The sequence below is a fragment of the Chrysemys picta genome, chromosome 3 (genome assembly GCF_011386835.1).
Source record: "Chrysemys picta bellii isolate R12L10 chromosome 3, ASM1138683v2, whole genome shotgun sequence".
Lineage (NCBI taxonomy): Eukaryota > Metazoa > Chordata > Testudines > Emydidae > Chrysemys > Chrysemys picta.
Genome location: NC_088793.1, coordinates 193,887,322 through 193,907,223, shown reverse-complemented (window position 1 = coordinate 193,907,223; position 19,902 = coordinate 193,887,322). Strand labels below are relative to the sequence as shown.

Here is a 19,902-nt window from a genome sequence, read left to right as displayed (position 1 = left end):
ATTATCCAATAAGTGTGAGCATTCTAATCGCATGATTGCTGAAATTATTATTCAGGAAGGAAGGGATGGATGGAGGTAGGAAAAAGGATGAGGCTCTATCTACATAGTTCAGATAAGCAAATTCATTCTTTCTGCAAGCCCATTTTATGGCAGCTCAAGAATTTTGATTTCCTTTATGACCCATGCTGGAAGGACAGGTAACATAAGAATTGTCAGTGATATTTCATACCGACTTAAAAAAAGGCCTGAAAGATCTTATCTTAGAAATATATGGAGAACGTTAAATTGTCTGCACTGTTTTTGCTGGGGGTCTCCTTGGAGGACCAGAGAATATCTGCTAGCCCTTAATTGAAGGAGCCGGGGTGAATCTTTAACAAATGTATTTCCTCCCAGATGTATTTCAGAAGTTTTATTTATAGGTATTAAAATGATTTTAACTGGTTTGGCTACTATCCCTTCCTGTCTCAATTGCTTGGTTTTCCATCACTAGTGATGTAATAATCTCACTAGTTCTCCAATAATCAAATCCTCTCTCAAAAATGGAGTAGATAATACCTGTTATTTCTCAGGTAAAAAGCAAGTTGAAAATAACTTCTCTGGCAAAAGAAGGCCTTGGTGTGTGAGGTTTTCTTTATACTCTTATGAAACAATAAAGGGGGCAAAAGCTTTAACTGTGACTTTAAATGTCACTTTACAGGCACATTTATTCAAGGTGGCACAGCAAACATGAGTACATGTACTCTAATCTCAACCTCTGGTGAAAACTCTAATTATTCCCTCTTAACCCACCCTTCATCCAAACACAAAACTCCTTTAATTACACATCACTCGTGGCAGAAAATGAGGTAGGTGCACGAGGCTGTAGTTTAAGTTTGAGGCCAGGTTATCTACCACTCAATAAATTACAGAAGAAAGAATGCCAGACTATATTCATTTTCTGAGATAGGAAGACTACCTTCTAAGTCAATATGCAACCAACAAGTTTGGCCCATGCAATCATCACACTGATTTGTGAAAGCTGTATGTATTTTTGTGGTGTTTGCCTTTCTAAAACTGCAGTTGAATTACAATGATGGTTAACTTAGTAACACTAACGCAGAACCAATGGCTCACTGGATATTGGATTCTGGTTTCAAACATGGAAATGCAAGGCTTTTCTTCCATACGACAACAAATGCTACAGATTTAAAAAAAAAAAAATCTCATGAGGTTTTGGACAACATAATCTCTCCCCCAACTCAGAAACAAGTGTCAAGCCCCCGACTTCCAAAAAAGGTATTGCGTACTCCATTTAAAAAATGAACCAAAAATATACCTCACTTAAGTTAAGTAATGTCTATTGCACTAAACATACTGTACACTCCCACATTTAGCAATGCACGTTTAAAGTTACCTTTGATTATCCAATGAAATACAACAATAATCCAGGAGTACTTGTGGCACCTTAGAGACCAACAAATCCACTAGAGCATAAGCTTCCGTGGACTACAGCCCACCTCCGAGGAGGTGGGCTGTAGTCCACGGAAGCTTATGCTCTAGTGGATTTGTTGGTCTCTAAGGTGCCACAAGTACTCCTGTTCTTTTTGCGGATACAGACTAACACGGCTGTTACTCTGAAACAATAATCCAATCACAACAACTTGAATTACTAGCTGCATTTTATTTTCTACCATGTTTAAGTATTCCTTAGAGTATTTAAAGCAGTTCAGGGAAAAAGCAAACTATTGCCAAATGAAGGAGAAGAAAAAAAAATTACAGCGGATGATGGGAAACAGCAGAACTGACATATTTTTAGAATTAGCAGCTTATCCCAAGAGGTGCATAATAGAAGGAAAACAAGCTACAAGTTCTTTGAAAGGAAGTGAATTACTCTATAGTAAGCCACATGTGTGATACATTTTAAAAAGATTCCTAACCACATACCAGACATTTGGTTTAGCTACATGAAGTGACAGTTTTGTTGTCATATTTTCCCAGTTGAACCTTGTGTTAAAACACTGTTAAAGCAATCCACATCCTTGCATAAGTGGCATAGTGAAATGTAAAAACATTTGAAAAATGGAAAGGGTGTATTAAGGTAGCATTACTGATACAATAGAGTAGTGATCAATGTGCAGAGAGAATCTGAAAGTGCACTAACAGAAATAAAGCCTACGACCCTTCTTGGGAGTTCCTTAGAGGCCACTTCTTTTAGGATTTAATATGAATTTTTTTTTTAAATGCCGAGGATCTAAGTGAAGTACTCAGACAAGTTTACAACTATATTGGCTACAAACCCACCATTTAAGTTGTTTAATACTGCTGATGACTAGGGCACTACCAAATTCACGGCCATGAAAAACATGTCACGGACCATGAAATCTGGTCTTCTCTGTACACCCTATTCTACACAGATTTCATGGGGAGATCAGTCTTTCTCAAACTGGGGATCTGGACCCAAAGGGAGGTTATGGGAGGGCGGGGGTCACAAAGCTTTTGTAGGGGCATTGCAGTATTGCCACCCTTACTTCTGCGCTGCCTTAAGAGTTGGGTGGTCGGAGAGCGGCAGCTGCTGGCCAGGCACCCAGCTCTGAAGGCAGCATCATGCCTGCAGCAGTGGAGAAGTAAGGGTGGCAATACCATACTATGCCATCCTTACTTCTGCGCAGCTGCTGGTGACAGGTCTGCCTTCAGCAGACACCACTTTCTGGCTGCCCAATTATGAAGTCAGTGCTGCCGCCACCAAGAGCGCAGAAGCAAGGGTGGCAATACCGTGACCCCCGCTAAAGTAACTTTGTGAACCCCAGAACCCCCTTTTGGGTCAGGACTCCTACAGTTATGACACTGTGAAATTTCAGATTTAAATAGCTAGAATCATGACTTTTTAAAATCCTAGGACCATGAAATTGACCAAAATGGATCATAAATTTGGTAGGGCCCTACTGATGACCAAGAAACACAGTGATCAATGATTCAGGGTGGAGAAAACAGTCACAAATGGTGCAAATTTACAGCCTTCAACAGAGGTGTGATGTAAACACAAGATCTGGAGTTTCTGGTTCCTTAAATTCTAATAGTGGTTCTGGCACCAATTTAATGAATGGCCTGAGGTAAAGCACTTAAGGCCTATACCTGTCCCCCGCCACCCCCCACATTAATGGGGAAGCACAGACTGATTTTAATGGATGCAATACCAGGCCCTATTCTTTGTGCCTCAGTTTCCATGACCCTTCCTCATGTGTAAAATGGGGATGCTATCCTAGCTCAAGGGAAAGAGGGAGATTTTTAATGTTTGTAAAGCATTCTGAAGACGAACAAAGTGATACATAATTGCAAAAGTATACTTGAAAGACTAATGGCTAAATATGTCCAAGTGGAAGAATTAGTGTGCAAGGGAGACTATAATCATTTATGGTGAACTGCTTAAAGGGACAAGTTTGATTAGGAAGGATTATTATAGATTTTAAGGCCAGAGGGGATCATTATGATCATCTGGTCTGACCTCCTGAATAACACAGGCCATAGAATTTCACCCAGCAATTCCTATATCAAAGCCATACCACCCTGTGGTTGAACTAGAGAATATGATTTTAGAAAGACACTCAATCTTGATTTAAAGACTTCCCTAGGTAAACTGTCCCAATAGTTCATTACCTTCACTATTAAGAATTTGCTCCTCAATTCTAGCGTGAATTTATCTAGCTTCAGACACCGGATTTTGTTATGCCTTTGTTTGCTAGGTTAAATAGCTCTCTACTATCAGAAATGTCAGTACTAACAGACCATGATCAAGTCACCTCTTAAGCCCCTCTTTGATAAGATGGAGGCTTATGTGATTAATGAATTACAGGCCTAAATATTAGTACTTGGACAAAACACAACTTGGCTGATATTGCTGAACTGCCAATATGCAGAGGGGCATACCAAAAGTCTCATTGGCCTCTGTGGGATGCATAGCTGAAATCTGCTGCTCCCTGCTCCACTAGAGAGCAGAGGGGGAGTGCTTGTGATTCACCTCAGATAGCTGGCCACGTGCTAGATATTGGCATAGGATCAGAGATCACAGGTGTGTGTGTGTGTAAGTGTAAACTGGGCCTTGGAAAGGATATCACATCACTACACTTTGTGAGGCTCGGGTGCACCATTCCCACGGAGAGCAAGGGCCTGATTTGGCTGTGCACTATTGGAGGTCATACAGAAAAATGCTGGGTTGTAAAGGAGATTACTATTTTTCCCCACAACAGTTCTATCAAAGGTTTGGTAGGACTTTATAAAGCCAGCAAGACAGTGACTCCTAAATACTCTCTTCCTCACAGGCCAATCATATTCAGATTTGAGACAGGTGAAGCAGAAGGGAAGATGGTTAGAATGCAGGTGGCATATGTCTCTCTACCAATGGGATCCATCACAGCATACAGAGGTTTTGAAAGTGAATTACTATACATTTAATTATTTTCAAATTATATTTAATATGTTCTTTTCTGAATCTGCCAGGGGTTCATTCAAGACAATCATTTTTCTATGTTGGAAACATAGGATTCTTACTGCATTTAAAGTGAAAAAGCAACAGGCCAAAATTCAGTTCCTTCATAATTACATTTGAAGTTTTTTAATGTTATTTTGGGCCTGTTATAAAAAAGTTTTAGTTTCGTCAGGAATTTCCAGTAAAAAACAAAAACACAAAGATAGACTAAAAACACAAGATGACATGATTTCTGAAGGCATCACTACTAGTTGTATGTCAAACTAGAAACACTGTTTTCAAGTAGTTCGTGCTGATGAGTTATGTCAGGTCTATTGGAAGAATGTTAGAGAAATCTAGGATACCAATAAATTTTGTTTTGTGGTGGGGTGAAAACATGAGAGTGGTGTGTGTATTTGCCAATTCCCTGTCCCTGCCCCCCCCCCTCCTCCCCGCAACTACCTCAGAATCTAGTAACATCAAGGAGAAGGGTAGTGGCAGCACAGAGGAGAAGAAAAGGAAGGAACATATGGTCCAAGTCTGCATGATGCTGAGCCCCCTCAACTCTCACTGACTTTGATGGGAGTTGTGGGTGCTTGGAATCTCCTAGGATTAGGCCCTTAAGACAAATGCAAAAAACTCTTCCCTCCCTCACCATTAACTCTGTCTACCCAGATACACTAAGTACCAAATCAAGGGTGCAACACCAATTTTAGTGAAACTAATGGCCTCTGGTTGCAGTGTGCAATATACACACGTATCCTGTGACAAGTAAACTGAAATGAAACAAACTAGATCAGATGGAAACATGCTCACTTTGTTCCACTGAAACTGGCTCAGCAGTATTTACCAGTGCTTGACCTAGTTCCTACACCAGCTCTTCACTGTCATTTCCTTAGACAGTTTGTCAGTGCAGTTGTGAATCTAGAGATTAAGGAATGAAAGTTTGGAAACAAACACCCTGGGCTCTCTCTGCTAATACCATCTACAGTCAGAGAACTTTTGTGATCTAAGCAATAAGGTACGCAGTGCCAGAGTAGCCTCTTTGTACAAACAGCACAGTACTTCATAATAGCTGATGTGCTGCAAAAGGCTTAAACCTTGAAGCAACTGCTGTATACTACTTTACTGCACTCCGAAATGAATGTTTGGAGTTTGATTTTTGACACTGCCCCTAACTAGAGAAATCAATGTCAACTCTCCATCCCATTTTTCAATCAATAAAGAGTTCAGTATCTGCAAACAGCTTTAGGGCTAGTCTACGCTACTGGGGTTAGGTCAATGTACGCTGCCTTGTGTCAATCTAGCTGTGGAAGTGTCTTCCCTTAAATTTGGCTCCCGCCAACGTAAGCAGCTCTCTATGCCAATTCAGTAACACTACCTCCCTGAGCGGCGTATGGTCACGGTCGATATAATTAGATCGATGCAGTGTCTATGCTGACACTGCGTTGATTACATCAACTGTTACTGGCTTTCAGGAGCTGTCCCACAATGCCCCACACCAACAATACAATCGATACAAGTGCTCCTGGTGCGGACACGCATCACCAAAACAAGAGGCCCCCAAACAAGCGATTTAGTAACCAATGTAAGTTAGGTCGACATAATTTTGTAGTTTAGACATGGCCTTAATTTTCAAACTAGCTTACTTGTTGTATTCCACAATTCTTTTTAAACAAGGCTTTTTTCTTCTTTCATAGAAAAAATATTAGGACTAGATTTACTACTCACAAAAGGGAGGTACAAATACTGTTGGCCTGAGGCAGATGCTGTGCTCAGTTGTCCTACACAGCTCTACCACTGTACCTCAACCCTGACATTAAACAGTCCTGTTTTCAGTTTGGGGCTTCTTGACAGGAGAAGCAAATAACACTGATGCTAAACTGTACAATGGTTTCCTAATATACTGAAATCAGGATTATGAGAAGACTAAACAAACTCATTTTCATTTGGAACCTCAGTAATTATTTTTGAACTCTGATCTCAGAGGTAAAATGCTAGTGCAATTCATAGATTCCAAAGCCAGAGGGGACCATTGTGATCATCTAATTTAACCCCATGTATAACACAGGCGACAGAACTTCCCTGAAATAATTCCTAGACCATTGACTTGCTGCACCTCCTATATCTGACTAACGCCCCCCAATTAAGCACTTCCCCAAAACAGTAACAATATTCTATGTCCTCTAAAATAAAATTAGTTTAAAAACTGGCGCATAAAAACTAAGTCTCTTTGCTAGCTAATTCTAGATTATTAAAATTCATTAACAACCATATTATATGCTTTGGTCAAGAGTAACTAGCGATTTTAGATGTCCAACTTGAGAGCCTCAAAGGGGCTTGATTTTCAGACTGAGTACTCGGCAATTTTTGAAAATCGGGCCTTTTAAAAAGACATCTTATGTTTGGCACCCAAAAATGGAGACAACCACAATCACTAGTCACATTTACAAATAAAATTAAATTTTTTAAAAAAAATTCTTAACATGAACCATGTTCTACTCCTCAAAATAAATAATTCAGGAAACTTGCATAGGAAACCTTCAGTGTAGGTTACGCAAAACACATTTACTGCGTACAAAGTGCGAAATCCAATCATCGTAACAGGACATTACAGCTTTCCTATTTTGCAACATTTTATGTTAAAAAAAAAAAAAAAAAACACTCAACCTTCTCCCCGCCCCCCACCTTGCAAATTCAAGATGGGGGGGGGGGGGGGAGAAATCATCATTTTGCTGAGCATGTTCAGGAGCAACCTTTCCAGTTCAGTCTATTACCAACTACAATTATAAAATATTACAAAGTGGTAGATTTTAAACGGTCAGTCCAATCAATACAACAAAAACAAACGCAAGGCCTTTGAAGGTAATATGAAAAAACAAAGCACTACTGTTAAACTACAGTGGGCATGTATATATGCAAGGGACTATGTGTAGCAGAGATCAAGATAACTGCACATTTTGGGTCACATTTACTTAAGAAAGCTGAAAGTTATCAGTATAAGAGTATTGGCCACTCTTCCTGTGGAAAGAGATTTTTGGGGTGGGGGGATGGGAAGGAATCACATCTAAAAATATAGCTGTTCTTCCTCTTTGCCTTTTAAATTCATCTCCTTTTTTAATAATAGTGTCTCCCAGTTATTTTACCTCTGGAAATACACTGCTTACTCCAGTAAAGAGTGTGAGGATGTAGGTTGCACAATTTTGTTTCTTCTGGCAAACTAAAGCTGTGCTGGATCACAGATCCTTTGTAAACGAGCCATAAAATACAGGAGAAGGGCACAGAAAAATAGGTCTGTACATTGTAATTCTAAGGAAGCTTAAAAATAGAAAGAACAGAATAAAAAAAATCAACTCTCTTATCGGTTATGAGGATTCTTCCCAAGTAAACAGTAGCAAAATATGTTGTCATACAGGAAAATAACGACGTACAGCTGACCACACGCACACAAAATCCCCCTTTGTTTGGTTTTCGCCCGTCTGCTCCCATGCCGCTCCACTAACCGGGTTCAAACCGGGATTTGCGCAAAAAGGAAATGAAGTCAGAGCTCAGGAGACGCATCTTGTTTTGGGGACAAGAACTAAATGAAGTTTTCAAGGACTGAAACAAAGCCAGAGGCGCTTTCTCAGCGGCCACTCCGTGACAAAGGACCGTGCTCAGCAGCACACCCGGGGAGGCTGGGGGCTAGGAGTGGGGGCGGCCACACTCGGGAGCCTGGGGAATTTCCCCTGGGAGGACCGGCATGAACAGCACGACCCAGAGAGGGAGGTGTCGGCACAGACCCACGCACCGTGCCAAGAAGTGGGGGACGCAGCCCGGGACAGCTGAGTGCACCAGAGGGGATGTCTGACCCGCCCCCCCACCCCCGGGCTAACACGTCCCGGCCGAGAGTCCCGACACTCACCCGGCCCACACCAGCGGCGCCCACCGTGGCGATTCCGTGCGGCTCGAACCCCGACAGAGAGCCCCGCGGCCGGAGGCGCGCCCCCGCCGCTATGGGTCCAGACCCCCCGCAAGGGGGAAGGGGGGAGAAGTTCCGGGCTGGCGCGCGGAGCCCAGAGCGCCTCCCGCTCAGCCGGCAGAGCTGCGGCACGGATCGGGGAGCTCCCTTTGTGGCCGGGATCGAGGCGGACGCGAGCGCGAGCTACCAACCGCCAACGAGCTTCCAGCGCTCTGGGTCGGCGGTGGCGGTAGCGGTGGCTCTAACACCCCACAGGGTGGGCGGGGGTGCGGTGACCTCATCACTCCGCGCCATCGCGCGGGGAATCATGGGGGTTGTAGTTCTTTCCCCCCCCCCCCCCCCGCGTGGGCGCTGGGTGGTTAGTCTCTGCCCTCACCGCGGGGTTGATTTTGCCAGAGGAGGTTCCCAGCCCTTTGGGCGGCGGGTGCGGGAGCTGCCGGACTGTGGGGCAGCTAGCCCAGCAGCCTGGCTCCCACGCTGGCCAGTGCCAGAGCTTCAGGAAAGCCTACAGAACAGGGCAACTATGGAGTGATCCATCCCGTCTTCCACTCCCCGCTGCCTGCCGGCAGTCAGAGGCTGAGGGTCGCCCCTAGGGTGATCAGATGTCCCGATTTTTGGGTCTTTTTCTTATATAGGCTCCTATTACCCCCCACCCCCGTCCTGATTTTTCACATTTGCTGTCTGGTCGCCCTAGTCGCCCCCCTCCAGCCCCCTGCATGGGGCTGTGTCCCACACCATAACAGCTCTTGGTGGACCTATCCTCTGTGAACTTATCTCATTCTTTTCGGAACCCAGTTATACTTTTTGACCATGACAGCCAGTGGCCGATTAGCCACTGGGCCAACGGGGTCCATGCCCAGGGCCCCTGGCCAATTGGGGGCCCCTGGAAAAATGGGTGTCCCCGTGACCAGCTCCGCCTGCCCAGCGCTGCTGCACTCCAACCCCACTCCCCAACTGGAGCGCCGGGTGAAGGGATGGGGCGGGGAAAGCCCCTGCGTTTCGACCCCATTTCCCCAACAGGTGGGCTGGGGGGGATTGCAGGCGGAAGGGATGGGGAGGGGTCCCCCCACTTGCTCTGACCCAGGGCCCCACAAATCCCTAATCCACTTCTGAACATCCCATGGAAATATGTTCCATCGGTTAGTTGTGCACTGGGTGAAAAAGGAGACTTCCTCTTGTTTGTATCCAACCTGAATCTGCCCCGGGAAGCCAGGGCAATGGGTTGGGAAGCCTGATGCCACGCTAGCTGAGCGCATCTGCCCACGGGAGTCTCAGAGCAATGCACTGTGAAGCAACTGCCAATTGGGGATGCCTGACTGGAGCAGCATTGCCAAACTCAAGCGCTCGAAAATCGCCTAAAAAGACAAGCCTAAAAAAAATCACGATTGACTTAATAATCATATTTAAAATAAGTAAATAATTCAGGGGTGAGGGTTGGCCTCAGAGAGGGGTGGGTTCATATTTTCGTGCAATTGTAATTCATTTCCTTGAAAGGAAGGCGGTCACCTTAGCCCTGGGTGTGGGTATTATTGCTCCAATGCCCATTTTACAGAGTGGGAAACAGGGACAGAGAAACTGACTTGTCCAAAGTCATACAACAAGTCCATGGCAGAGCTACAAATCCAACTGCTGAGCCACAAGGATTGGATGTAAAACAACCTAGTCACATCTGAGGCAAATGCCACGCTATGATACAAACTTAATCATGTGATGGTGATGATGTTGTGTGACTCTCAAAAGTAATTTTAGGACTCTGTTGAGCCCTGGGTTGCTTTGCTGAAATGAGGACAATTCCAGAGAAAACCGTCCAGAACAGCAGCAGGTCATTTAATTTATCTGTGCCACAATTCACCCACAGCTGGGGAGAACAACTTACCTGCCTGCCAGTGGGGTCATGAGGCTTAGTAAATGTTTGAGCTTGGAGATCTCAGACAAAAGGCCCTATATAAGTGCAAAATATTATGATTAGATTTTATAGGTTCCTCCCCCCCATCCAGTTAATCAGAGACACAATGTGCATCCCAAGGGCCCTGTGTGGTCTATGAAGTCTTAAAATACATCCCACCACGACTCTCATCTCCCTATAGTTGTAGAGGGAAAATAAAAAGCTGATCAACTCCAGATTTTTATTCCTGGCGAACATAAACAACTAACTTTTCCCTTTTTCCATCAAGGAAGATACAAGTAAATATAATGATTGTGTGTATCTGTAATTGGTTTAAATGGATGCATATGTATATAAAAAAAATTAGGCATGATTCTTCGGATCCTGGAGTGCTACTAATAGACCCTTCAGCATTACATGAGTTAGGCACCCTACAATGAAGCAATGAAAGATATATTGGAAATAGAAGGCAGGAAAAGAATTGACTCAGATCCAAAAGGCACCAGCTGTGATTCATCAACAACAGCTTCAGAGACATACATATTTAAACAGAGACAGTGAAATTATTAAATGATTATTCAATGATGTATGAGAATTCCCATGAGATACACCTGAGATGGTGGTATGATATGACAAGTAACTGATCATTGTAGTGGTGATGATGATACACACTCACAAATATGTACGTACCAACTACTGATGTATGAATATCAATTATTAATAATTACATATATTACAGTAGCACCCAGAGTGCCCAGTTGAGACCTCATTGTACTAGATGCTGTACAAACACACAGTGAGTACGGAAGCATTTTTTCCCCATTCCCTTATACTTTAACCCCTATTTGATAGCATTTTTCATCCCAGAGCAAACTGAACTGAACTGGTACACGCCATATATAGGAATCACTTCTTTCACCAATTAAATATAACTATCTCCCAGACGAAATATGTCAACTGTGCCAAAGCACAGCGTTACACTATACAGCAGTTTGGGACAGAAGTGAAGGATATTTTATCCATTTGAAACTACAGGGGGAAATGTAGATAGGAAGACTATCCTTACCCAAGCTGCAATTTGGTTGAGGTTAACACCTCTCTTTTGTGTAAAAAGTGCCTTAGGATCTTTAATTACCATAAACAGTTAAGACCTCTGGTTTACTCTCATCCCAAAGATGGGAGGACGAGGGAGGATTCTAGCATGTTGCTACAGATGCAGAGGAGGAACTTGGATTATATGGCAGATATATTTGAAGTCAGGGGGAGGGTTGGGGAGCGTGAGGGTGGCTGACAGACCCAGAATGATAGAGTAGGTGAAAATCTTTAGATTTCAGATGCTACACCCTACTTTGTTGTATGGATTGGTTAGGTTAGTGGGGGAGGTTCTGATTTCTGTGGGCTATTTACATGGCAGAGCTTTTGTTTCCTCTTTCACTGATGTTACTGTGTACAAAATTGCATGGATTCTACATTAAAATGTTCACTAGAGCCTTGCATAGACAATTATGGAGTGTTTCCTTATGACCACCTAAATATAGATACTTTCCTCACCTTTTCCTAAATGATATTATGTAGTAGAGTTGAGAGTTCATTTTGTGAATCAAATCTACACACTGAACAGAGCAACTACCCCTCTACCCCAATATAACGCTGTCCTCGGGAGCCAAAAAATCTTACCATGTTATAGGTGAAACTGCGTTATATCGAACTTGCTTTGATCCGCCTGAGTGCGCAGCCCCCCCCCCCCCCGGAGCACTGCTTTACCGCGTTATATTTGAATTCGTGTTATATCGGGTCATGTTATATCAGGGTAAAGGTGTACCATGAAAAACGAAAAGCTTAACTCATTTCATGTTAAGACACAATCAACTGAGACTTATAGTTTTGTATTTTCCCAATCTTACTTCTTTTCATGAGTGAAATGAATAATGGTGGATATCATAACCATGGCAGGCTGCCAAATCCTGCCCAAATGTGTCTGTGTATATGTGTGTGTGTATATATGCAGAGACATACATACAGAAAATACAGAGAGAGAGAGAGAGGTTAAAGATCTCTGCCTTTGTATATCACAGCACTACTCTAGCATTATTGCTGATGATTATTATATCCGTTTTCATAGATCACTTGGTCTGGGCAAAATACATACTCTGAATGACTAGAGTACTATTTCACCTGAAGTACCCTTGTGGTGGTGGAAAAAAGAACACATCCGTTTACTTTGTTCTATTTTTTCCCCCAGCTTACGGAAAATCATGACCTGAATGTGGCCTCTGATCTTATTTTCTCTTTCTTGTATATATTTAAATATACACAAAGAAATGTCAATGAACCAGATTTTTTTCATATGTAGAAAACCACTACCAAAATCTGAATTAAAAAAAATTAAATTCCTTGGAACATTTTGTTTTATAATTAATTTCAAATAACATGTTTTATTTTGTCTGAAGGAAACTCCTGATGGAATAATTGACGGGGGAGAGGGGGAATTAAACAATATACCGCATCTATTTATCTCCCAACTACATGTTTACCACACTGTGTTATAGCACAAATGGATTCTGGTCCATGACTGGGGTTCCTAGTGCTACCACAATTAATAATTATTATAGTATATTATATGTAATATATTGTATACTAAATTATTATGATTTAATACATGTGAAATTACACAGTGAAACTAACTGTGCATTTGGTACTGTATATGGGAAAAAATATACAGATGTGCCTTTTATTAGGGGCCTTGTCTATGGTGGGCTTTTTCCTAAAAAATGTCCCATCTTTGCTAGCACTGATGTAGCAGCAGGAGAGGGCTGGTATTGACATGGTGGCCACATATATTTTTACCACCATGTTGTGTAGAACTGACCAGGGGGATTAGATGACATTGGACCCACGCCCATAAAAGTCAGTGGGACCTCTTGGTTTGAGCAGTCTGGCTCTGATCCAACAAGGTACTTAAGCACATGCTTAATTTTATGCACTTGATTAGTCCCTTTAAAGTTAAGCATACGCTTACGTGCTTGGCTGGATTGAGCCAGTTTACTCAGCACCTTGAAGGACTGATCCCATGGTATTGAAAACACCTATGACCGCTGGTGTCTTCTCTGTACTAGTACTCCTATTTTGCTACCACCAGAGTTAGCATTTGTGGATCATATTTCAGGACATAAACTAATGTAGACACAGTCCTAATAATTGCGATCTTGAATTTACTTTGTGTTGGATTTTTGAAAGAGAGGCTGGGAGACCTGGAGATGATATACTTCCATATCTTCCACAGGGCTCACTTCCGGTTTTTATGGGACCAGTTCCCAGTTTCCAGTTCTCAGTGAAGTCTATGACAAAACTCCCATTAACTCTACGGTGAACATGCCTCTCTGTTTTGTCAGGGAGAGACACATGGGCAACTGAGGAAGAACAAAATGTATGTGACTAACTAAATTAACGTGTGTGTGTGTGTGCCCGTGTGACATCAGATCTGATGCTTGCAGTGAGGCTGGGAGGGTGGGGGGGGGGGGAGGGGGGATTGTTGTATTAAGTGCTGCCACCAGGACAGGAAAAAGTGGAGAGTGGCAAAATATTAAGTAGACAACTTCCCCTGTTCTTTACATTGGGCTATGTGCTTCTCTCTGTGGTAAAAAGGTAAGGAAAGGATTAGAAGCTGCAAAAATCTGCTGAATAAGTTAGTATGCATCATGGGAAAATAATGCTTGTGTTGTTATAATAACCATTCATAATATTTTGCACTTATATAATACTTTGAGTTCAAAGCACTGCACATACCTTAAATAACGAATCATTCACCATATACCTGTGAAGTAGATATGTGAACATATAGTATTATCACCCCCAGTTTATGCAGGGGAAACTGAGGCAAAGAGAGCTGAAAACCGTCCCTAGGCAATTCAGGGGCAGAACCTTAGCAAGAATTAAGGAGATCCCAGATTCCAGTCCTGTGCTCAGTCTACTAGACCATATAGTAACTAGCAGTAACTAGACCATATAGTTACTAGACCATATAGTAACTAGCAGGTGACATGCTATAATAAGTAGCATCTGAACCACGGAAGAGATTTAAAGAAACCTGCTCATCGTGTGTGTGGGGAAGATCCAGCATGTAGTGTAGGGGGACAGAGCTTTTCCTTGACCCTTCCAATCTGTGATGTTTGCACCCCTATACACATACCATTGTCAAATGGCCCCTGCATGCTTAGGTATCCACCGAATTAATTATTTATATCTTGCCACCGTGAGTGTGGATTTTGATTGCACATTGCTGCTCAGAGCATCACTAATTTGCTGTCACTTTTCTGTAGTAACTGATGTGTTTTTATCAGAGTGGCACTTTGGCCTTTGCTAGACTCCCCGCACATTTTATTCAAATCACATCCCTTTTTGGAGAGTTTTCTGATTTTCTGGATGGGGTCAGTTTTATGTCGAAAGTTGCTTTAGCAGCCAAACCAAGTAAAAATTATCTTCTTGTGCATAGAATTTTGGGACAGGTTTTGTAGTAACTTCTGCTATGTTTTCAGTCTACAAGCCACAGGAACATATGGCTCATGGTTCTGTTCTAGGCCCAATTCCCTATTAGATAACAAATAGTTTATGGTTAAGTTTTAGGGGCACTTCATAACTGCTACGTTCCCTTTGTATCCGCCTAAAAATACCCCTTGCTCATTCATCAGTTTGATTCCGTTTGTCCTGGCAATTTGCTTATTCCTTTTCTTAAGAACCAGTCAACTTTCCAGAACTTTTCTTGTTCTAACCGAAAGAGTTTCAGTCCTAATCCTCAAAAGGTTTTTTCTATCAAGGATTAAAAGAAACTGAGGATATAGTCAAGTTTGGCAGCCCCAAAATGGGGTTTCTTTCATTTTTTTAAAGATGTCTCCCTAACCATGAAACACACCTAACAACTTCCCCCTGAAAGAGAAGCTTGCAGTCCATGGTAAAACTATCACTAATTCAATGGAAGCCACCGCTAAAGTCCAGACTTCTTAACTGAGCTACCTGCCAGCAATAAGCCTGGGGGGCTGATTTTCTCTGTAATCGTGGTACATTTCACATTATCCCCCCAGTCTGTTTCACTCTGGCTAGACAGCATGGTGCCATAATATATAAGAATCTTCCTCGTCCAGGAACAAAACAGACAAGATGAGCACACCCAGAACCAAAATAAAGTTGGTTCTGTGGGTCTAATTTTAAACCAGCTCTCTTATATGGAATACCGTGTCTGCTGAGCCATTTCATTTGAGACCCGTTTGCCTCGCAGCATTGGAATATAAAGTTGTTACATGGGAAAACACTGCACTGAAATTGTCTTTGATATTTAAATGAACAGTTTCTGTTTTCTGACAGCCACATACTGTTCTGGCATTTGTGTCTAACAGGCTTTCTGAGTCAGAGGCAACATAAAACGACACATGGAAGCCTCTATTGTTCCCAGCAAAGAACATATGTTTCTATGATCTTTCTGCAGCTACAGAGGGTGAGTAAAAAGCAGTAAGGACTATTGTTCAGATATTATGTCTTTCTAAACTGCTTTACAGCCCAGAATCTGGGACCCAGCACACACTCTGAGTATTAGGCCAGGCACTGGATGCCAGAGGGGGCTAGAGGAAAGGAGTCCTCATCTCAAGTCGCTAAGGGTATGTCTACACAGCAATTAAAAACTCGGATCTGGCCTGTGCCAGTTGACTTGGGCTCAGGCTGAGGAGCAGTTTAATTGCAGTGTAGACATTTAGGTTCAGGCTGGTGCCCAGGCTCTAGGACCCTGCAAGGTGGGGACTGGGATGTCTAATTGCAGTATTAGACATACCACTTAGGGTACGTCTACATGGGGATAAAAGCCCTGTGGCATGGCTAAAATTCACTGTGTAGACATTTGGGCTTGGGCTGAAGCCTGAGGTCTGGGATCCTCCCACCTCGCAGGGTCCCAGAACTCGGGCTCCAGCCCGAGCTCAAATGTGTACAAAGCGATTTTTCAGCCCTGGAGTCCGAGCCCTGAGAGCCCTGGTCATCTGACGTGGGTCTGTCACGGTTTATCATCCCTGTGTAGACATACCCTAAGTGGTTCCACAGCAACACACTGGAGACTAATTCAGTTTAAGGGCTGAAGTAACCCTGTATGGCCTCAACACATCTCCACTTCATTGCCCAGATCATGTATCTCCCACTTCTTTCCTGGCACAGCCCCTATTCACCCCCTGTGCAATGGTATACCGGTCATTCTTGTAGAACTGAACTTCACACTGCACTGGGAGTACATAGACTCTCCCGCAGCTCCCTCAATCCACCCTCCGCCTTGTGCTGTGGAAACATACCCTTTCCACTGCAAATGGACCCCTGCAGCTCCAAAGGGGAGCTTCGAGTTACCTCCTTATTTTATATTAATTGATTTTCTATTTAAAACAGCACAAATCTAAACCAACTTTACAGAAAACATTTTGTGAGGCGCTGAAACTTTGACACCAAATATTCTGGTGTAGTGGACAACTGCTCCCGTTACAGTGATGTTCTGCAGTTCATACTTAACTAGATAATCACCCCAGTTCTACATGGTGATCTGTAATTAAATCATTAGTCAGAGTTCAGATGCAAGAAAATATTTTACTTTGTGAGTCCAAGATGAACTCTTCAATAGAGGCGTCGTCATGCACGTCAATATTTACGGTACGGTTTGCTGGTGTAAGGTTGCAGCTTTGTAACAAAAGGCTAGCTAAGGAGCACAGTAATTATGATGATTATCAATTATTTGGTTTAAAAATATGATACTTCCTGACTCAGAGAGTATATTATAAACCCAAAAGAGTATTTGGTCCCTTAACAGTTCAACTTCCTAACTAGAAATCACACCAAACCAACGAGTCAATCTCATCTTTACCATTACTTTTGAGCAGATGTGAATGTGTACTGCACCTGTGGCAGTGTTCATACACGGTAAGTAGGTGGATGTGTAATCATTGCAATCAACCAGTCTGGTCACAAACGAGGATTAAATTACGTTCTTCTCAACTTCTGAGAAGTGTAATTTGCTGTAAATTAATAAGCAAACATCCAACATCTTGAGGTCTATTTGCAGAGATATGAATTCAAAGGGAACTTTATGATGGAAAATTGCAATGATTGAGAGAGCAATGCAAGTATATTCGGCTGTTGTGCCATCAATAGCATTTAGTTACAGTTGTGCTGGCATTTGCATTAGAAACTGTTAGTTTGCTGGGTGAATAATGCTTTAGCCATTTCAATGTACATTAGTCAGAAAGTTGGGGCATGATCCTGAAGTCCTAATTCAGGATCCCATGTACTGCGCAGCACGAACGGGATCAAATTCTGTTGCAAGAATCCCTACCTTCCGTGACACTGTTAATTTATTCTCTCTATGTGAATATATTGGGTCCCCATAACAATGGCTCCCATTTCCTCCCCAAGATAGGTCCTTAGAGGAAAAGGCGGAAGTGGGAAATGTCCGCTGTTTAAGCATTTTATATAGCACCCATCACTGTAGTATGTGGAGATAGTGCCTGTCATTTCCACGGGCTGTGCCCTGCTCATCATTACCACAGTGCTTCCAAAACACTTTCAAGCAAAAATAAAAATGGAGGTGGGGATGAATCGCATTTTCAAAAGTGCCCGAGGGTCAGATTTTTAAAGGTATTTGATTGGTGCTGTAGCAGGGTGCTAACCCAGAGCACGCCCGCCTCATGGCACAACATGGCCCCGCAGGCACAGTACCCTGCATTCCCTCTTGTCTCTCTCAACTAACTTATTCCCAGCCCAAAGTCATATTCCCCTTGCTGGGGTCCCATTTATTAAACTCTCTACAAAGATGCAGTCTCCTGTGGCCTCTCAGGCCCAGACCCTTCACCCGGTCAAGACATTCCACAGCCTTCCCTTTTGGGGCTGTGTACTGTTTAAGCCAGTTTTCCAGCACAGCAGTAGCCATGTTCCAGCCCTGCTTCACAGAGCCTCCCTTCTCTCTCCTCAGAGTTTTTATCCTGTTCAGGAGCTAGCTCACTGCTTAACACCAGACCCCATTCACCAGCTTGTCTGCTGCTCTCCTAAACACCTATTCCTTAAAGGGGCCATGTCATAGAGCAGGTTTAGCTGGCCACACCAGCCTGTAAGAGGTGCCTATTGGGATTTTCACGGGCACCTAACCCCCACTGAAATCAAAGGGAGTTAGGAACCTAGGTGCTTTTAAAAATCCCACTAGGTGCCTAAATACCTTTAAATATTTGGCCCTTAGGTACTTCGGCATCTAAGTCGTATTGATTTTCAATTAGCCTTAGGCTCCTAACTGCCTAAGCCACTTTTGAAAATAGGACTTAGGTGCTCTTGAAAATGTTACCCACAATGTATAAGTCAAATACTAATCTTTTTCCTTGAAAAACACCAGGACTGGCCTTTGGTTGTAATTCACACACAGTTGCAAAGTGCAGTGAGTGGGTTAATTTTGCAACACATTGGTTCCTCTAGCCTGGGCTCTCACAGAACTGGGCAATGTCATAAACCACTCACAAAAAACACACATGAAGGCCTACACTCCGTGTGGTGGGGCGGGAGTAAATTAAGGTAGACGCTTCCCCAAACCCATTGAGTGGGGAGTGCTGTGGCTTCTCTGTGTTCTCTTCACTCAGCCCAGGCACCATGGAAGCTCAGCTCTGTACTCAAGGCTTCACGTCCATAGGAAAGGGAAGGGGGTAGAGACAGAGCCGCAAAGAAGAGTCGGGGGCCACACTTCCCACACCTTACTCCCTTCAGGTGGGGGTGGATTTTTATTTTGAAATCTTCCTGGGAGTTACAGCAGGTTGAATTAAGCCTGTGCCTATACCTGGTATTCAGTCCTTGGTGGCCAGCACACTCCAAACATAGTCATGGAAAGCAATTTGTACCAGCTGAGTTTACTCCAAGTACAGACAAGCTCCCAGGAATAATTGCGACTCTGTGCAGCTACGCAGTGGCTGCATTCTTCCACTTCCAAATAGGGGCCAAGTAGGGCTTAAATGGTTATTCGGCTTTGTGCAGAGAGATGAATTTCACCTAGAGTGCATAGAATAATTGGCATATTGGTTGCCCCTTTGCAGACTGCAGTACGTTTACACAGCCCATGGCAGTGAGCCTCCGAGCCTGGGTCCACAGACGCAGAGCTCACACTAAATATTGCTGTGTTGATGTTGCGGCTCGGGCTCTGACACCTGGGAAGGTGGAGGTGAGCTTCAGAGTCTGAGCCCCAGCCCGAGCCGCAACCTAAAAGTGCTGTCTACACAGCTCTTTTTAGTACAGAAACGCAAGCCTCAGTCTGGGTTGGGAGGCTCGCTGCCACAGGCTGTGTATAGTATGCCCTCAAAAGCCTGCGTGTACATTTCATTGTCTTCTCAGCATGTGGGTACAGATCTAAAGTTTATTCCAGGGTCACACTTTCTTCCAATGGACTGCATCTTATCCCTAACCATCTGTCTCATCACACACAGTCAGCATGCCTCATACCATCTGTATGTTACACTCATTACAGTATAAAAATGATTCAGAACGGGGAGGGGCTTAGCCATCAATCACCTCACTGGCATGTGCTGGGTGAACTGCACATGTGCCGGGTGAACTCCACATGTGCCG

General features: G+C 43.3%; 1 protein-coding gene across 2 annotated transcripts in view; it reads right to left on the bottom strand.

The window, feature by feature from the left end:
* The window catches only part of PELI1 (pellino E3 ubiquitin protein ligase 1), a 59,072-nt gene extending 50,430 nt beyond the window's left edge, over nucleotides 1-8,642 (bottom strand). The window contains exon 1 of one of the 2 annotated variants that reach the window (XM_008172378.4): nucleotides 8,346-8,642. The gene's annotated coding sequence lies outside the window, so the exon portion shown is untranslated. Of the gene's footprint in view, nucleotides 1-7,872 lie in introns of both variants that reach the window. The other variant, XM_065589704.1, reaches the window with a different exon arrangement.
* Between the last annotated feature and the right edge of the window lie 11,260 nt (nucleotides 8,643-19,902).